This window comes from Tachyglossus aculeatus, chromosome X3 (assembly GCF_015852505.1).
Source record: "Tachyglossus aculeatus isolate mTacAcu1 chromosome X3, mTacAcu1.pri, whole genome shotgun sequence".
NCBI lineage: Eukaryota > Metazoa > Chordata > Mammalia > Monotremata > Tachyglossidae > Tachyglossus > Tachyglossus aculeatus.
Genome location: NC_052099.1, coordinates 2,185,699 through 2,203,847, shown reverse-complemented (window position 1 = coordinate 2,203,847; position 18,149 = coordinate 2,185,699). Strand labels below are relative to the sequence as shown.

The window sequence follows — 18,149 nt, the reverse complement described above, 5'->3', positions numbered from 1 at the left end:
CTTTAAGTTCTGTGTTGCCAGTAAAAATCGCTGGTTATCTGTAGGGATTTTCTGGCTATGGGCCTGTACTTGTTAGTTCATAGTGCTATAGTAATTTGCCCATCTTCTTGTGTATATACCTAAAGTCCCCAGTCATCATCTCAGAGACTGCAGGTGATGCTCAGAGCCTGTTTAGTTGGAGAATTTCCTGGTCGACCTGAAGCAAATCCTGACCCCAGCCTCCAGATCTCTCATTACCCCCACAAGCATGGCAGAGAAGAATAGTTTGAACAGAAATGGGTCTACCACACAGTTCTGCTTCACTCCGTTGGTAATGGGGAAAGAGCCAGGCAGGGAACCTCAGTCCTCATTTGCCCAGCTATTCCGGGGTACAGTAGCCTGAGGATCTTGGTAAATTTCTTGGTACAGATGAATTTCTTCAGCAATTGCCAAAGTTGAAGGTGTCTAGTGCTTTTATAAATGTCAGTGAACAGTTTCCCTGACTGTGACCCTCTCTCCGCCCTGAAGCTTAGTGGCGGGGTCCCTCCGGGCCTAGAATGCTCTAGCCTCCTGCTTTTCCTATTGGCCGAGTTGTATTCCACCCGAAGGAAGTCGAGGGACTGAACATTTTGGAATTTCCCTGTGGCTTCAGGAAATCAGCGTTTTCAGTGAAGTGTGGGTCCAGCTCCGAAGGGTGCCCCTCTATCTTGTTTCCCCTGGGCTCCTTGTTCCCCTTAATTCCGCCTCACCACCTCAGGGAGGGAGCATTCTGAGAGTTCTTCTAAGCCCACAGCCGGGAAAGAAATGATAACAAAATCAGTTTGTTTAAAAAAAAGAAAACGCCAGATAAAAAAGGCAGAGTTCTCCTCTTCTCTACCTAAATTCAACCAAAACACTAGTATAAGACCCACCATCCTCCCCAACCCTCCTTCCCAATCCCACAGAACCCTCCGACAGCCTGGGAAACAATACACAATCAGGTTTCTTCCCTGGTAGAGAATTTCAGACGTGCTTAGTTCTAAATTTCCTCCATTTGAGAAAGATGCAGGCCCAGGCCCAGATGGGTTAAATGTTCATTTTAAGAAATAGCCTGCTGGAAATGAAGAAAAGAGAAAGAAATCCAGTATCCCCCCAACGGATGTTTTCAGAAGTTTCTACTAAACATTGCATAAAATAAACTTAAAACAATTCTCGTGGCTGAGTTTATGACTCAGAATATGCCTCCTGCAAGAGAATAAATGATTATAGAGAAAGAAATATTTACCAAGCCAAAAGTGGGAGTCATTTATTAAGTCATTAACTGTGAGGCTGTTAATGTTATTATGCTAAAGAATTTCAATTCCAAAAACACAAAAATAAGGCTATGTTCATAATTTAGAGATTTCATTTTTAACTGCTCATTTAAAAGCAAAGAGTTGTTTAAATAATCTGAGGTTGAATAATCTGCTATTTCAGTTTGCAAGCACAGTTCAACAAGCTTTGGGAATCAGTGTATTTGGAAGGCTTTATGGTAAGAAGGTGGTAGGAATATCGTAGGAGTAACATAGGAGAGTGGTTTGAACAGAAATGGGCCTACCACCTATTGTGTTGTATTGTACTCTCCGAAGCACCTAGTATAGTGCTCTACACACAGTAAGTGCTCAATAATGTGATCGATTGGGTGAGTGAAGGAGTACAGGAGACCTGGATTTTCATTTCGACATGTTGACCTTCATTTGGAGGGCCCTATCACTTATCTGTGTGCCACCTGTTGCCTGGCTTGCTCCGTTCTTTCAAGATGTTTTGGAGAAAAATGGTAGAACACACACCCGTTGTCCGTCCAGACAATGGGATTTTAACATCGTCTAAACCTAGGCAAAGTGGATATGGTGAGCACTTAGTAAATGTCATTACTATTTTCAAAGACAGACATTTCTCTGGGATATTTCCAAATTTTAGCCTACCGAATGATAACTCCAAACCCTTGCATCAAACAAATACGTAACATTGACAAAATGGAATTAGTACAGTGCTCTGCACACAGTAAGCACTCAATAAATATGATTGAATGAATGACGAGCATTTAGTATTAATTAAACTTTGCAGGTCCCTGGAGAAAGAGGTGGGAATTTCTCAGAACTGGAAAATTCAATCACCTTCTTAGGCCGAAGTACCAGTCTCAGGGACTCCTAGTAGTAGTAGCAATGACATTTATTATTTTGTGCAGAGCATTATACTAAGCACTGGGAAAGAAAATACAGGTGGGACCCTGTCCGTTCAGGGGCTCATAGTCTATGAATATAGGTGGAAGTGGGGGTAGCATAAGCAGGCTCCCCTTCTTTGCCATCTTGACACCCTGCTTTAAGAACCACCTCCTATTTCCCAGTGCTGGGCTGCTAGCTATGATTTCAGGGATCCCAAAGTACCCTTAGGGGATCACCCCTTCCCCCTCCTCTTTGCCCCCACAGTTCTGCTCCATCTTGGCTCCCTACTCCTTAAATACTGGTCTATCCCTCAGGAATAAAAAAACACCTCAAATAGTGTTCGAAAGGACCTAATGGAGATATGAGATAGAATCATACGAGAAGCAGTGTGGCTTTAGCGGAAAGAGCCCAGGCTTGGGAATCAGAGGACGTGGGTTCTAATCCCGGCTCTGCCACCTGTCTGCTGTATGACCTTGGGTAAGCCTCGGTTACCTCATCTGTAAAATGGGGATTAAGACTGTGAGCCCCACGTGGAACAACCTGATTACCTTGTATCTACCCCAGTGCTTAGAACAGTAAGCGCTTAACCAATACCATTACCATTATTATTATTATAAATTGCCGCCCACAGCGCCAACCCCATCAGGACTATCTGTGGGTAGTTGGGGAAGGGTGGGCCAGGGCCAGGCTGACAAGGGTTGGTCAAGTGATGTGGAGAACAGCGATCAGGTCTTGTTAGCTTGAGTTTTTTTTAAAAAAAAACACAAACTGATTTTGTTTTCATTTCCTTCCTGGTTGTGGGCTAGGAAATACTCTCAACGTGCTCCCTCCCTGGGGCAGTGAAGCAGGGTTAAGGGGAGAAGGGAGCCTAAGGGAAACACGATGGAGGAGCACCCTTCAGAAACTGGACCCCCACTTCACTGGAAACCCTGCTTTCCTGAAGGCTAAGCGGACCACTTTGCCTAGAGACTTTGCGGCCCTTTCCTTCCTCCTTTTCTTCCTCCTCCTCCTCCTCCCAGTCCTCTCCCCATCCCTAGGGCTGCCCTCCAGATTCTTCTCCACCCTTCCAAACCACAGACAGTCTTGCTGCTGCCCAGGCCCCTGCACTTGGAATCAACATTTGGAGGGATGAGGTCCCACATGGTGCTTTGTTGTACCACCCGAAAGAGGACCGAGGCTGTCAGTAGAATATGCTCAGTTGTTTTGTTTCAACTGAAATCAACTAGTGCATATAAAAAATGGCAACCTGGGTCAGGCCAATGGTACAAATGCTCAACCCTCCATTTCCAACAGCAGTTCTAAAGGATAGTTAGAGGGACAGTGTGGTGGCTTCCATTATTGGCACCCTCCCCCATGATTTGGGCTGTTCCTTCTTGTGGCCACGAATGAAGCTGTCTTCCAGTATATCTTTCTGGTTAAAATGTTAGCCTGATAACCTTGTATCGACCCCAGTGCTTAGAACAGCGCTTGTCACATAGTAAGTACTTAACAAATACCATCATTATTATTATTATCATGCCTGGCACATAGTAAGCTCTTAACAGATACCATAAAAAAGGCTCTTTGGAGGCTGTCACAAAGTTCTTTTTGCGTTACTTTGTTCTCCATAAGTTGCTATTCAGCCTACTGGGTTGTTTGTGGGTTTTGTTAAGTACTTAATTGGTGGGGTAGTATGGGATGATCAGGTCCCACACGGGGCTCAAGTCGGAGGGAGAAAAGGAATTGAATACCCATTTTGCAGACGAGGAAACTGGGGCAAGGAGAGGTGAAGTGACTTACCCAATATCACAAAGCAGGTAAGTGATGGAGCCAGGATTAGAACCCAAGGCCTCTGACTAGTCCTTCTATTAGGCCACGCTGCTTGCCAATGTGCTTGGGTGGTGTTCTGCAAGTCATTGGCTCCATTGGTAGTGAAAGTTTGGAATGTATCAGGGGACGATCGGTCCAGTACTCAGCCCCACAAATGAATATTCTTTGGGTGTTGCTATTGGATGAAAATGCATATTCAGAAGTTTGCAGCGGTAGTAATGTTATTTACTGAGTATTTACAGAGTGCGCAAAGCACTGTGCCCCTTGGGAGAGCCAACAGAACCCTGCTTGAATCCTGCGTGCATCAAAGATGTCCTTCAATTACAAAATAAGCGATAGTGTTGGTTAACTGTGACTATTTATAATTTCCCTGTCAGCAGTGTCATCTTTAAATCAAAGGACAATTCTACTACGACAAAGCCAAAGCATACCCATCCTTGGAATTCTCTAAGCAGTTCTGGTCACTGCATCTTAAAAGAGTTGTAATAGAGCGGGAGAATGTCCAGAGAACCTAAGCATTTCATTTTGCATCCCCCAGCCCTTTAGTGCATATATTTAATTTTGGGTGCTTCCCATAGCAGTAATTTATTTTAATGTCTGCCTCCCCTGCTAGACTGTAAACCCCTTGGGAGCAGGGATTGTGTCTACCTACTTTAATGTATTCTCCCAAGGGCTTAGTAATAATGATGATATTTATTAAGCTCTTTTTTGCTCCAGACCCTGGGGTAAAAGAGAACAGAACTGACAGTCCTCTAGACTGTGAGCCCACTGTTGGGTAGGGACTGTCTCTATATGTTGCCAACTTGTACTTCCCAAGCGCTTAGTACAGTGCTCTGCACACAGTAAGTGCTCAATAAATACGATTGATTGATTGATTGATTGACACAGTCTCTGTCCTACAGGGGCTTCCAGTCTAAAAGGGAGTAACTGCTGGGCACTGCACACAGTAAGCACTCAATAAAAACCATTGATTGAGGAGGAAAATAATAATAATAATTATGGTATTTGTTAGGCGCTTACTTTGTGCCGGGCACTGTTCTCAATGCTGGGATAGATACAAGATATTCGGATTGGATGCTAGTCCCTCTCCTACATAGGGCTCACACTCTTAATCCCCATTTTACAGATGAGGGAACTGAGGCACAGAGAAGCTAAGTGACTTGCCCGAGGTCACAAAGCAGACAAGCGGCGAAACTGGGGTTAGAACCCATGACCTTCTGAGTCCCAAGCCCGTGCTCTATCCGCTAGGCCACACTGCTCCTCAACCAAGTCAGTCAGGCTGATGGAGAAACTGATATATAAAGAATAGGACCCATCAGTCTGGCAAGAAGTAGGGTGAGGGGACTTGATGGAATAATAATAATAATAATGGTATTTGTTAAGCGCTTACTATGTGCCAAGCACTGTTCTAAGCACTGGGGTAGATACAAGGTAATCAGGTTGTCCCACGTGGGGCTCACAGTCGTAATCCCCATTTTACAGATGAGGTTACTGAGGCACAGAGAAGTTAAGTGGCTTGCCCAAGGTCAAACAGCAGACAAGCGGTGGAGCCGGGATTAGAACCCATGTCCTCTGACTCCCAAGCCTGTGTTCATTCCACTAAACCATAGGGCAAACTTGGAATTATGGTTCTCTAAGTATCTTAGAGAACCCCTCTCCATCCCCCTCATCTTACCTCCTTCCCTTCCCCACAGCACCTGTATATATGTATATATGTTTGTACATATTTATTGCTCTATTTATTTATTTATTCATTTTACTTGTACATATCTATTCTATTTATTTTATTTTGTTAGTATGTTTGGTTTTATTCTCTGTCTCCCCCTTTTAGACTGTGAGCCCACTGTTGGGTAGGGACTGTCTCTATATGTTGCCAACTTGTACTTCCCAAGCACTTAGTACAGTGCTCTGCACACAGTAAGCGCTCAATAAATACGATTGATTGATTGATTGATCTACCTTTTTTCTCTCCTGGGTTCTATAATCAATAATAAAGGAAATAGTAGAAAGAAATACACCGCAGATTAATGTTAGGGAGACTAGCTATGAAGAGCCTGGAAAAAGTCATGAAATGTGCTGATGTAACGATAGCCACAAAAATACAATTTGTCAACTCTGTGGCATTTCCAGTGACAATGTACGGATCTGAAAACTGGACAGTGAAAAAACAGGATAGGAAGAACATTGATTCTTTTGAAATGTGGTGTTGGAGAAGGCTTTTACGAATACCATGGACTGCTCGAAAGACAAACAAATGGATTTTAGAGCAAATTAAACCAAAGTGATCTTTGGAAGGCCAAATGACTCGACTTAGATTAGCGTATTTTGGACACATAATCAGGAGGACTAACTCTCTGGAGAAGACATTAATGCTAGGAAAAGTCCAGGGAAAACGTGGAAGAGGCAGACCAGCAGCCAGATGGATAGAGACCATAACGACGGTAACGGAAGAACTTAATGCGGATAATGGCAGAGGACAGGACGTTCTGGAGAATGTATATCCATGGAGTCACTATGAATCGGAAACAACTCAACAGCACTTAATAATAATAAGTGTCACAAATGAATGAAGGCACAGAGAAGTTAAGTGACTTGCACAGGATCACTCAATGGGCAAGTGGTGGAAACGGGATTAGAACTCAGGTCCTCTAGCTCCCAGATCCATGCTTTATCCACTAGGCCACACAGTTGTGCGCAGAGCACTGAACTAAGCTCTGGCAAAGAATACATGATTGGGAATTAGATACAGCCCCTGTCCCTCAGGAGGCTCACAGTAGATAGGACCAGATTTCCCTATCATCAGAATATTAAATTCTTTTTGCAGGAGTTTTAGGTAGAGGGGAACAGATATAGGACAGGGACTGTGTCCAACCTGATCAATTTGTATCTACCCCAGTGCTTAATGCAGTGCTTGGCGCTTGACAAATATAACTTTTATTATTATTATTGTTATGGTTATAACACCAACAACCTTGTAGCCTTATTGGATCCTGGATTCAAAGATGATAATTTCCCACGGTAGAGCCCCAGAACATCAAGCTTGAGCCCCCCAGATAAAGACTGTGTATAAAGCACATCAAGTCTCTGAGTTCAGGGGGATTTTCAGATGCCATTCAGCCCTCCAACTCCCCCTTCTCTGCTCCTTCCATGACAGATGGCAGCAAAAAAAAAATCCTGTTGATCATAAGAGCCCAGTGAAACCTGCAATTAGTTCTGCTGGGCCTGGGAGAGATGGACTGGGGGCAAATTAGAGGACAGGTAAGAATTGCAGGCGGTAGCTTAATGTGAAGTTTCCCTTCCACCTGTTTGCACCTTGAACACATTGATTTGATACAGCCCCGTTCCAGCCAGCACCTTATTTCATGTTCGGTTTCCTAGGAAACCAGGGGATACTGCAGGAACAAGCTGCCCTGTTCTTTCCCCACTGAAGCCATTAAAGAACATCAACTCTGCCACCAATAAGAGGAACATGGGGCCATTTCAACTGCCAGTCGTGTTCTCATTTATTTATTTATTTTACTGCCGGAACGGCAAAATGAATAATTAAAACCTACGGTGTTTTTTTTGGTATTTGCTACGTGTCAATCGCTGTTCTAAGTGCTTGGGTAGATCAAAGTTTATCAGGTTGGACACAGTCCCTGTCCCACATGGGGTGCACAGTCTAAGTAGGACAAGGTAGGATTGAATCCCCATTTTAGAGTTGAGGAAACTGGGGCACAGAGTAGTTCAGTGACTTGCCCAAGGTCACACAGCAAGCAATTGGTAGAGCCAGGATTAGAACCAGGTCCTTTCTCTGCACATAGTAAGCGCTCAATAAATACGATTGATTGATTGATTGATTTCCACCAGGCCAAGCTGATCAGGGTCACTTCCTCCTGAAGTATATTAGAATCAGGGGATGGACTTAGTGGTATTTATTGAGTGGTTACTAGGTGCAGAGGACTGTACTAAGCACTGGGGAGAGCAAAATAGGAGTTGGAAGACAAGAACTCTGTCTAGAGGGGAGAGGCAAGCCTTAAGCTAAATTACAGATTGGTAAGGCATCAGACTACAAAGGTATGTAGTCTGGGGGTGGGGTGAATAACAAAGTGCTTAAAGGGTAATAATAATAATAATGGTATTTGTTAAGCGCTTACTATGTGCAAAGCACTGTTCTAAGCACTGGAGGATACAGGGTGATCAGGTTGTCCAACATGGGGCTCACATTTTAGAGATGAGGTAACTGAGGCACAGAGAAGTTAAGTTGTTTGCCCAAGGTCACACAGCTAAGTGGCAGAGCAGGGATTTGAACCCATGACCTCTGACTCCCAAGCCCATGCTCTTTCCACTGAGCCACGCTGCTTCTCTACAGACCCCAGTGCTTAGGCAAAGCAGAAGGGAGGGAGAATAGGGTGGGGAAATGAGGGAAATGAGTTAGTCACGGGAACGCCTCCCTGCCAGAGCAAGCCAGGCAAATTTCTTGCTTTATTTCATGACTCTAGCCTATTGTGAGCAGGAGCTGGCTCCCAGATCATATTTCTAGTGTCTAATTCTTATGGGGATTTTTCAAAGGAACAAGAATATTCCTTTTGAAGAGGAAGATGATATGCTTCAGGGGAAAATGTCAAAGCTCTAAACCCAATGTCAAGGATTATCTCAATAAATGAAAAATTGTTGTTTTCCCAAACAATTCAATCTCATCTAAAATTTCATTAATGCTAGAGGAGCTTCACATTTTGTTATTAAGACTCTTTGGGCCTGGTCTACCTAATTGTTTCCTAGTATCCAATACTGCTTATAGATAAATCAATCATACTGGGTGCTGAAAGAGGAGTTGTACATAAATGCTATGGGGCAATGGGCATGAGAGTCAATAAGGGTCTAGAAATATTGGTGTCGTGCAGAGAAGAAGGCAGAGTTATAGCAGGTGAAGATGAGTTTGAAATGGACGAGGTCGGCCTGATGTCTGGATTTCAGTCATCAGCTCTCTGCGGCTCCAGCCCAAGAGCAGAGGAAACATACCTGATTTGCTTGTATCTACCCCAGTGCTTCGTACAGTGCCCAGCACACAGTAAGTGCTTAACAAATACCATAATTATTATTATTATTATGCCATGGTGGGGATCCAGGATGGCAGGTACTTTTTTCTTTTAATGGTATTTGTTACATGCCAGGCACTGTATTAAGTGCTGGGGTAGATATAAGGTAATCGGGTTGTATACAGTCCATGTCCCACGTGGGTCTCTCAGTCTTTAGCCCCATTTTACAGACAAGGTAACTGAGGCACAGAGAAGTGAAGTGAAGTGACTTGCCCAAGGTCACACAGCAGACAAGTGACAGAGCTGGGATTAGGACCCAGGTCCTCTAATTCCCAGTACTCTTTCCACTAGGCCATGCTGCTTCTCATAGTTGGTGGTATGAGATTGACAGAAGGATCAATCAATCAATCGTATTTATTGAACACTTACTGTGTGCAGAGCACTGTACTAAGCGCTTGGGAAGTACAAGGGGGTTGTTTAGTGGAGAGGGTGAAACTGAGGACCCCAGATTTTTGCTTCAAGAGAAGGTAGGGTGAGTGTGGAGACCAAGGGATAAATGAAGGGGTCAAGAGATCAGAGGTTTCTGCAGAGGACCAGGACTGGCAGGGAGAGGGTCTATGGGAGAGAAGACAGGTGAGGAGGATGTGGTCAGAGAGTGGGATTTGAGAATTGATGAGGTTACTGATTAGAGATCAAGCATATATGGGTGAATTGGGTGGAGGAGGAGGTCAATGGATGTTGAAGTTCCCGAGGACCAGCATTTGGAACAGAGAAGGGGAGTGGGAAAATGAGTATGACATCAAAAGGTGGAAGTAGAGTCTGAAGGGGCGGCAGATGATGTCCACTCGTAACTGGAGTGGATGGAGCTAGAAGATATGGGCTTCAAAGGAGGAGAAAGAGAAGGTCGGAGGGGGAGGGATGGTGTGAAAGGGGCTTGGCAGGCAAGAAGCAGGACAATCTCTTACAGGGAGTCTCGGAGATTGGGAGAAGATGAGCCCCTACTTTGGGAGAGAGCAACTGAGGAGAAAATGATATCTGGGGAGATCCAGGTTTTCAGTGATGGTGAGGAGGAGCAGGATGAAAAGAAGGTGTTAGGTGGGAGTGAACTGACTACTGGTGATAAAGGGTGATAGGGGCATGGGGTGGCAGTGGGAAAGAACTGGAATGATGCTTTATTCACAGGAAAAAGATGAATGCCAAGATGCTCTACTTGCCAGCTTCATGGTCTGAATTGGGAGATCACTATGGGAAGATAGGTTTCTCACCCAGCTATACTGTGGAAAAGGTTTGCCTTGTCTAAGGAGTGTAAATGGCCCAATTCTTTTAGGAATGTTTTCTATGACCTCAAATGAAGTCTTTCCAGATTCTTGCTTCCCTTTGCCAAATTTTGGAAATGTAGAAGTTACTGCTAAGATTTGGGGCGTGGTAACAAAATGATTTTTGGACTACTCAAGCCCAGCTTTGCAGGAAGATTCAAAGCATTTACCAGGATTCAAACTTCCTCGTCATCTATCACAGCTGCCCACACTTCATCCTGTGGCTTTAAGGCCTAAGCACCCATATGAAAGGCCACATTTATCCAAGCTCGTGCTTGCCTAGAGTCAAATCTCTTTTAGGTAGGGCCTAATTTCTCTCTAGGTTTGGGCTTCAGCTGATCGGTATGATCGTGGTGGCCTTGCTTCTACACTAGGTATTTGCATCTGATTTCAGAAAGGTTGGATCAGATTCACAGAGTGCTTCGCCTGTGTAATTCTCATTCACACAAATCACATGACTTCACGGAAACTTTATCCCACTGAATCCTGAAAAGTAGAGTTAGGATGAATCATATACTGAACTTGAAAATTACCTTCCTCAAGTGCTGCCTGGTGGCCTGTATGAAGAAGATGAGTTTTGGTGCCACTGAGACCAGAGAGATTTATGTAATCAATCAATCAATCGATCAGTGGTATTAATTGAACACTTACTGCATATGAACCATCCAGTCCAGATCTGCAGCAGCCTGCCGTTCTCTGCCTGCAGATATTAGTTGTGAACAGAGGATCCCGGCTTCTTGGGGTGAGTAAATCCTAAATGGAAACTCTGGTGACAAAAGTTGAATGAATTCTTGAAAACTTTAGTGGAAATACCACCCTCTAGCAGTTTCTAAAGAGGCAAAGAGAAGCTCAGAGTTCAGGCAATTATTCAGATAATTCAAGCTAAACAAAGTGAGAAAAAGTGGGGATTTGGGCCAGTTTGTTTCTTTTGATTGCCTTCTCTGGGTAATCGCTCAACTCTCTGCCTCAGTTATCCTATATGGAAAAAGGCATTTAGCATCATACTTGCCACCTAACTCAATCAGTAAGTCATATTTATTGAGCCCTTACTATATGCAGAGCACTGTAGTAAGTTCTTGGGAGAGTACAGTATAACAATATGACACCTTCCCTGCCCACAACAAACTAGGACATTTTAGGAATGGATGAGGACATGGACAAAACTGTTTTCAGCTGCTCAGAGAGAAGCACAGTATACACAGAAAATAAGGACAGTGTCTTTCATTTACTTAATCCTATGTTGTTCCCCAAATATTTCAACCGAAATTATCCAGATTCACTGAGCAGCCCACCTGAGTGAGACTCCTAAATCCAGGAGGCTAAGAGTCTTCTTCTTCTTCAGATACCAGAATATTTTGCATGCTATTTTGGCATGGTCCTGCACTGCACTTAAGTGGAAATTTGAGACAAAAAAAAGGACTAACTGTATCATCGATTCCTAGATATAATCACTGTTGCCAGTGGAGAATTTCTGATTCTAAAACCAGCAAAGACATGAAAGACTTAGCTTTCCCACCACCCAAATAAGGCTTTTCTTTTCTGCTCTAAAACAATTTTCCTTGATAATAATAATACTAATGATGGTATTTGTTAAGCGCTTACTATGTGCGGAGCACTGTTCTAAGCGCTGGGAGGGATACAAGGTGATCAGGTTGCCCCACGTGGGGCTCACAGTCTTCATCCCCATTTTACAGATGAGGTAACTGAGGCACAGAGAAGTTAAGTGGCTTGCCCAAGGTCACACAGTTAAGTGGCGGAGCCGGGATTCGAGCCCATGACCTCTGACTCCCAAGCCTGTGCTCTTCCCACTGAGCCACGCTGCTAATAATAATGATTGTGATATTTTTAATGCCCTTACTATGTGTCTAGCGCTGGAACAGATACAATGCAATCAGATCAGACACAATCCTTTCCCACACAAAGGCTCACAGGCTAAGGGGTCGGGAGAACAAGTATTTAATCTCCATTTTATAGATGAAGAAACTGAGACACAAGAAGACAGTGACTTGCTCAAGGTCACACTTCAGGCAAGTGGCAGAGCCAGGATTAGAATCCCTGTCGCCTGCCTCCCAGCCCTGTGCTCTATCCACTAGACCACACTGCTTCTTAGGTGTTCTTTGTTCCGATGCCTTGAAAATACCGTACCTTTTCATGGCCGAAAAAGATCCATAGGATATAGCGGGAAATAAGATGCATCGATGTGCTGAAATTGAAAAGAAAACTGATTAAAAAAATAAGAATTCAGCATAAATAAGAACTCTGCATATTATTGCAAAAATTGAGCCCCTCTTTTTCCTCATAGATGCATTTCGCTTAACTACCCTATCACAGTTAACAATGATTTTGCTAGGGCTGTAATAATAATAATAATAATAATAATAATGGTATTTGTTAAGCTCTATGTGCTGGCATTGTACTATGCACTGGGGTGGATACAGGCAAATCGAGTTGGACACAGTCCCTGTCCCATGTGAGGATTACAGCCTCAACCTCCATTTTACAGATGAGGTAGCTGAGGCATAGAGAACTGAAGTGACTTGGCCAAGGTCACGCAGCAGACAAGTGATGGAGCCAGGACTAGAACCCATGTAAGGTCCTTGAGGACAGGGACTGTGTTTGTACTCTGCTAGCACAGTGCTCTTCACATATTAAATGCTCAGGAAATACCATTGATTGACAACAACTATTCTTTCTGAACCAGGAGCTCACCACTTCAGTGTTATCTTTGACTGCTCTCTGTCTTTCTTCTCCTGTTGGCGGTTCTGTCTTGTGGTCAGTCAGGTCATCCAAAAGATCCTTTTTAGGTTGGCAAAGGAATTGTAGGGAAGAGAAGGAAAACTACATTTCTCAGGAAGCAAAGGGGCTGCTGTTTGCACTGAAGGAGAGGATGGTCCTGGGCAAAGCAAAGCCCCAGAGTAGCCTTGTTAGTGGGACAACTCTTTTGCTCTCTTCCATCCACTGAGGGGGAGTTAGGAACTTCAGAGCTGGCTCCACAAGGGTAAGCTCCTACTCCCCGCTTAAGCTGTTAAGAAAGTAGGCCAAGGAAGAGAGGATTGATGATCCATTTGGGAGTTTTCCTGGTGTTAATCTTAGTTTGTGGTTTTCAATCTCCATCTGAATTTACTTTCGTTCCTTTCGATCATATCTCTGATTCATTCATTCAATCGTATTTATTGAGCGCTTACTGTGTGCAGAGCCCTGTGCTAAGTGCTTGGGAAGTACAAGGGATTCAAATATTATTTGTTAGACAAATAACGTCATAGTAAATCACATAGAATGGGCCATCACAATCAATCAGTGGAATTTATTGAGTGCTTACTGTGTGCAGAGATGGTAGACGTATTCTCTGCCTATAATGAGCTTACAGTCTAGAATCACCATTGTTTAAGTGCCTCCTTTGTGCAGAGCATATTATGAGGCACATGTAGAAGAAATCCCTGCCTTTGAGGAGCATATGGTCTAATAGTGGCATCAAAGTGACATAGACTGAGAAATATACACTTAGTGAAGAGTGTGATAATAATAATAATAATTGTGGTATTTGTTATATGCCAGGCACTGTACTAAATGCAGGGTGGATACAAGTAAATTGAGTTGGACACAGTCCCTGTCCCACATGGGGCCCACAGTCTCGATCCCCATTTTACAGAAGAGGTAACTGAGGTACAGAGAGGTGAAGTGACTTGCCCAGGGTCACAAAGCAGACAAGTGGTGGAGCCATGATTAGAACCCATGACCTTATGATTCCCAGGCCAGTGCTCTATCCACTATGCCATGCTGCTGATAACCTACTCTATGGAGGGCAGAAAAGTGGTAGGATGAAGGATTTAGATTAAATAAAGGGGGAATGATGTTTTGTGAATGGGTGACTGTAAGCTGTTGTGGGTGGGGAAAGTGTATGTTTATTGTTGTAGTGTACTCTCCCAAGCGCTTAGTACAGTGCTCTGCACACAGTAAGCACTCAATAAATATGATTGAATGAATGAATGAATCTCTCTCTGAACGTTACTCAAGTCCCAGAGATTTTTCCTCTAGCTACAATTTTAAGCATGGGCCTGAATGAAGGCAGATTGATGAGAGAGAAATCCTCTTGTAATAATAATAATAATAATGGCATTTATTAAGCACTTACTATGTGCAAAGCACTGTTCTAAGCGCTGGGGAGGTTACAAGGTGATCAGGTTGTCCCATGGGGGGCTCACAGTCTTAATCCCCATTTTACAGATGAGGGAACTGAGGCCCAGAGAAGCTAGTGACTTGCCCAAAGTCACACAGCTTACAATTGGCGGAGCCGGGATTTGAACCCATGAACTCTGACTCCAAAGCCCGGGCTCTTTCCACTGGGCCACGCTGCTTCTCTCGTAGATCATTTCCACTCTTTAATTTCATGATCCAAACACTTAAGAAGTTTAATTTCCCTCCCTCCTGACCTTCATTCTACTTATTTCTGACCAGTTCTGTCGGACGCGGGCCTGCTGACAATATGCATCAGTTCTGTTCATCTTCCCGGAGACAGATGATAGCCGAGCTGTCTCGCTGGTAAACTGAGTTGCCCGCAGCCCCTCTCCTTCCCCCGGCCCCCACCGTGTCATGCTGGGACCCCTTTTCCTACCTGCTTTGCTTCATCTCAGTGGGAAGGGCAGAAGCAGCAGCAGCAGTGTGGCAGCCGCTTCCACCAAAGGTAGGATGTTGGATTGGAAGGCTGTAGCTGTGCTGGCTATGGTGGTTGAGGACTGTTGGATCTCTGGGGCTGGAGAAGCCCTCGCCTCTGCTTCTCTAGCACTACTTTATTTGGTTCCCATATGTCTGCTGTGTGACCTTGGGCAAGTCACTTCACTTCTCAGAGCCTCAGTTACCTCATCTGTAAAATGGGGATGATGACTGTGAGCCCCACGCGGGACAACCTGATCACCTCGTATCCCCCCAGCGCTTAGAACAGTGCTTTGCACATAGTACAAATGCCATCATTATTATTATTATTATTATTGGAAGGCTGTAGCTGTGCTGGCAATGGTGGTTGAGGACTGCTGGATCTCTGGGCCTGGAGAAGCCCTCGCCTCTGCTTCTCTAGTACTACTTTATTTGGTTGCTATTTTGGGTATTTATTTTTTGTCTTGATCTTTTATGTTGTTTTTTGTTCTTCCTGCTTATCTTTCCTGTGTGTCTGTTGCCAATCCCCACTTGGACTGTGAGCCCTCTTAAAGCCAGGAGCCCTAATACTCAATCGATCAGATTTATTGAGCACTTACTGTGTGCCAAGCACTATGCTAAGCGCGTGGGAGAGTATAATATAACAGTGTTGGTAGACTTGTTACCTGCCCACGAGGAGCTCATACTCCAGAGGGAGAGACAGATATTAAAATAAATTTTAGATATGAACATAATTGCTCCGGGGCTGAGGGTGAGGTGGATATCAAGTGTTTAAAGAGTACAAATCCAAGTGCAAGGAGAGAGGGAGTATTCATTCATTCATTCATTTTTATTGAGCGCTTACTGCGTCCAGAGCACTGTACTAAGCGCTTGGGAAGTACAAGTTGGCAACATATAGAGATGGTCCCTACCCAACAATGGGCTCACAGTCTAGAAAGGGGAGACAGACAACAAAACAAAATATATTAACAAAGTAAAATTAATAGAATAGTAAATATGTACAAGTAAAATAAATAGAGTAATAAATATGTACAAACATGTATACAGGTGCTGTGGGGAGGGGAAGGAGGTAAGGTGGGGGGAAGAGGAGGGGGAGGAGGGGGAATGAGGATTAGTCGGGGAAGTTCTCTTGGAGGAGATGGGATTTTAATAAGGCTTTGAAGGTGGGGAGACTTGGGGGGGGGGGGGGTCTGTCGGATATGAAGAGGGAGGGAGTTCCAGGTTAATGGCAGGATGTGGGCAAGGGGTGAATGGCGAGATAGACAAAATCAAGGTACAGTGGTTGATGCTAGAGGAGCCAAGTGAGTGTGCTGGTTTGTAGTAGGAAATCACTGAGGTAAGAGGGGAGGGCAAGGTGGCTGACTGCTTTGAAGTCAATGAACGGTAAGGAATTTCCATTTGATGCTAAAGCTGGTGGGCAACTACTGGAGGTTCTTGTGGAGTGGGGAGACATGGACTGAATATTTTTTAGAGAAGTGATCTGGGCACAGAGTGAAGTATGGACTGGATTGGTGAGAGAAAGAAAGCAGGGAGTCAGCAAGGAGGCAGTAAAGGAGGGATAGGATACGTGCTTGGATCAGTGTAGTTTGGAGAGGAAAGGGTGGATTTTACTGATTTTAATACTCACCAGTGAATGCTTTCCCAATGCTTAGTGCTGTGCTCTGCACACAGTAGGTACTTAAAATACTATTAGTATTACTAGTGCTCCTAGAGAGCCCTCCCATCGGTAGCACAAGCTTCTTATAGCCTGATCTGCTCTTTCCTTTCAGTGACGCGCTTGCTGTCCTTGAATCTCCTGCATCATTTTCAACAGCAGTGAAACCTTTAGTGAGATGATATTACTCTACAGGACAACATTCCTAAACCAATGTTTCTTTTAGTATAAGTCCAACCTAATGCTCTTTGGTTCAGTGAATTACTGAATTTTTCACTTAATAATAATAATAATAATAATAGTATTTGTTAAGCGCTTACTATGTGCAAAGCACTGTTCTAAGTGCTGGGGAGGTTACAAGGCGATCAGGTTGTCCCACGTGGGGCTCACAGTTTTAATCCCCATTTTTTACAGATGAGGTAACTAAGCCCCGGAGAAGTTAAGTGACTTGCCCAAAGTCACACAGCTGACAGTTGGCAGAGCCGGGATTTGAACCCATGACATCTGACTCCAAAGCCCGGGCTCTTTCCACTGAGCCACAATGCTTCTCTTGAGCCTGGCTTCCAAACTGATTTGTTTGCCAAGAAATCTAACCGTGAGCCTTATTCCTAGATCTATTTCCTGGGAATCACTTGTTGCATGAGGTTAGAATTAAGGCTTCTGCCTCTTTGGGAATTGACTTTATATTTGTTTCTGTCACCCTCCTTTTCTGAACTCTTTTGTTATTATTTTCCTATGGCTGTTAAACTTTCTGCCATGGAATTCCAGCCATGTCCCCTTTCAAATATGTAAAAGCTTTTGATGAGCTTCTCTAGTATTTGCTAATGAAGTAATTTGTTTAAAAGATTCTTTGTGGAGCCATTTTTTCTCTTCTCTTGACATTCTAAAGCAAACCAGATCTGATGATCCCTCAGGGTGTTATAATAATTACTTTTAAATTACCCATTCTCCAGTCTTCTTAGTCTTGTCTTGTGTTATGCTGTCGAGTCTTCTCCGACCCATAGAGACTCCACAGACACATCTCTCCCGGAACACCCCACTCTCCATCCACAATTGTTCTGGTAGTGTCTCCAAAGAGTTTCCTTGGTAAAAATACGGACGTCGTTTACCGTTGCCTTCTTCGGTGCAGTAGACTTTAGTCTCTGCCCTTGATTCTCTCCCATGCTGCTGCTGCCCAGCACAGGTGAGTTTTGACTTGTAGCAGTTTGCCTTCCACTCACTAGCTACTGCCCAAGCTAGGAATGGAATGGGTACGCATCTGCTTGACTCTCCCTCCCGCAGCCGAGATTGGTAGAGTACCAGAAACTCTCCAGGTGAGATCCTGAGAAGGGAGTCTTCTTAGTACAACCAAGACTGCAGAAAGGGAGAGAGATCGGGACTGGCGATGTAGATTTAGGTATCATCCACATAGAGATGGTCGTCGAAGCCATGGGAGTGAATGAGTTCTCCAAAGGAGTGGGTGTAGATGGAGAATAGAAGGGGGCCCAGAACTGAACCTTGAGGGACCCCCAAAGTTAGGGGTGGGAGGCTGAGGAGAAGC

The 18,149-nt window shown here is 44.2% G+C and overlaps 1 non-coding gene across 1 annotated transcript; it reads right to left on the bottom strand.

The window, feature by feature from the left end:
* Window positions 1-17,802: 17,802 nt before the first annotated feature.
* On the bottom strand, window positions 17,803-17,940 carry LOC119949038. The gene has a single exon (XR_005457135.1). It is a non-coding gene; the product is annotated as a small nucleolar RNA SNORA7 (small nucleolar RNA).
* Window positions 17,941-18,149: the final 209 nt, after the last annotated feature.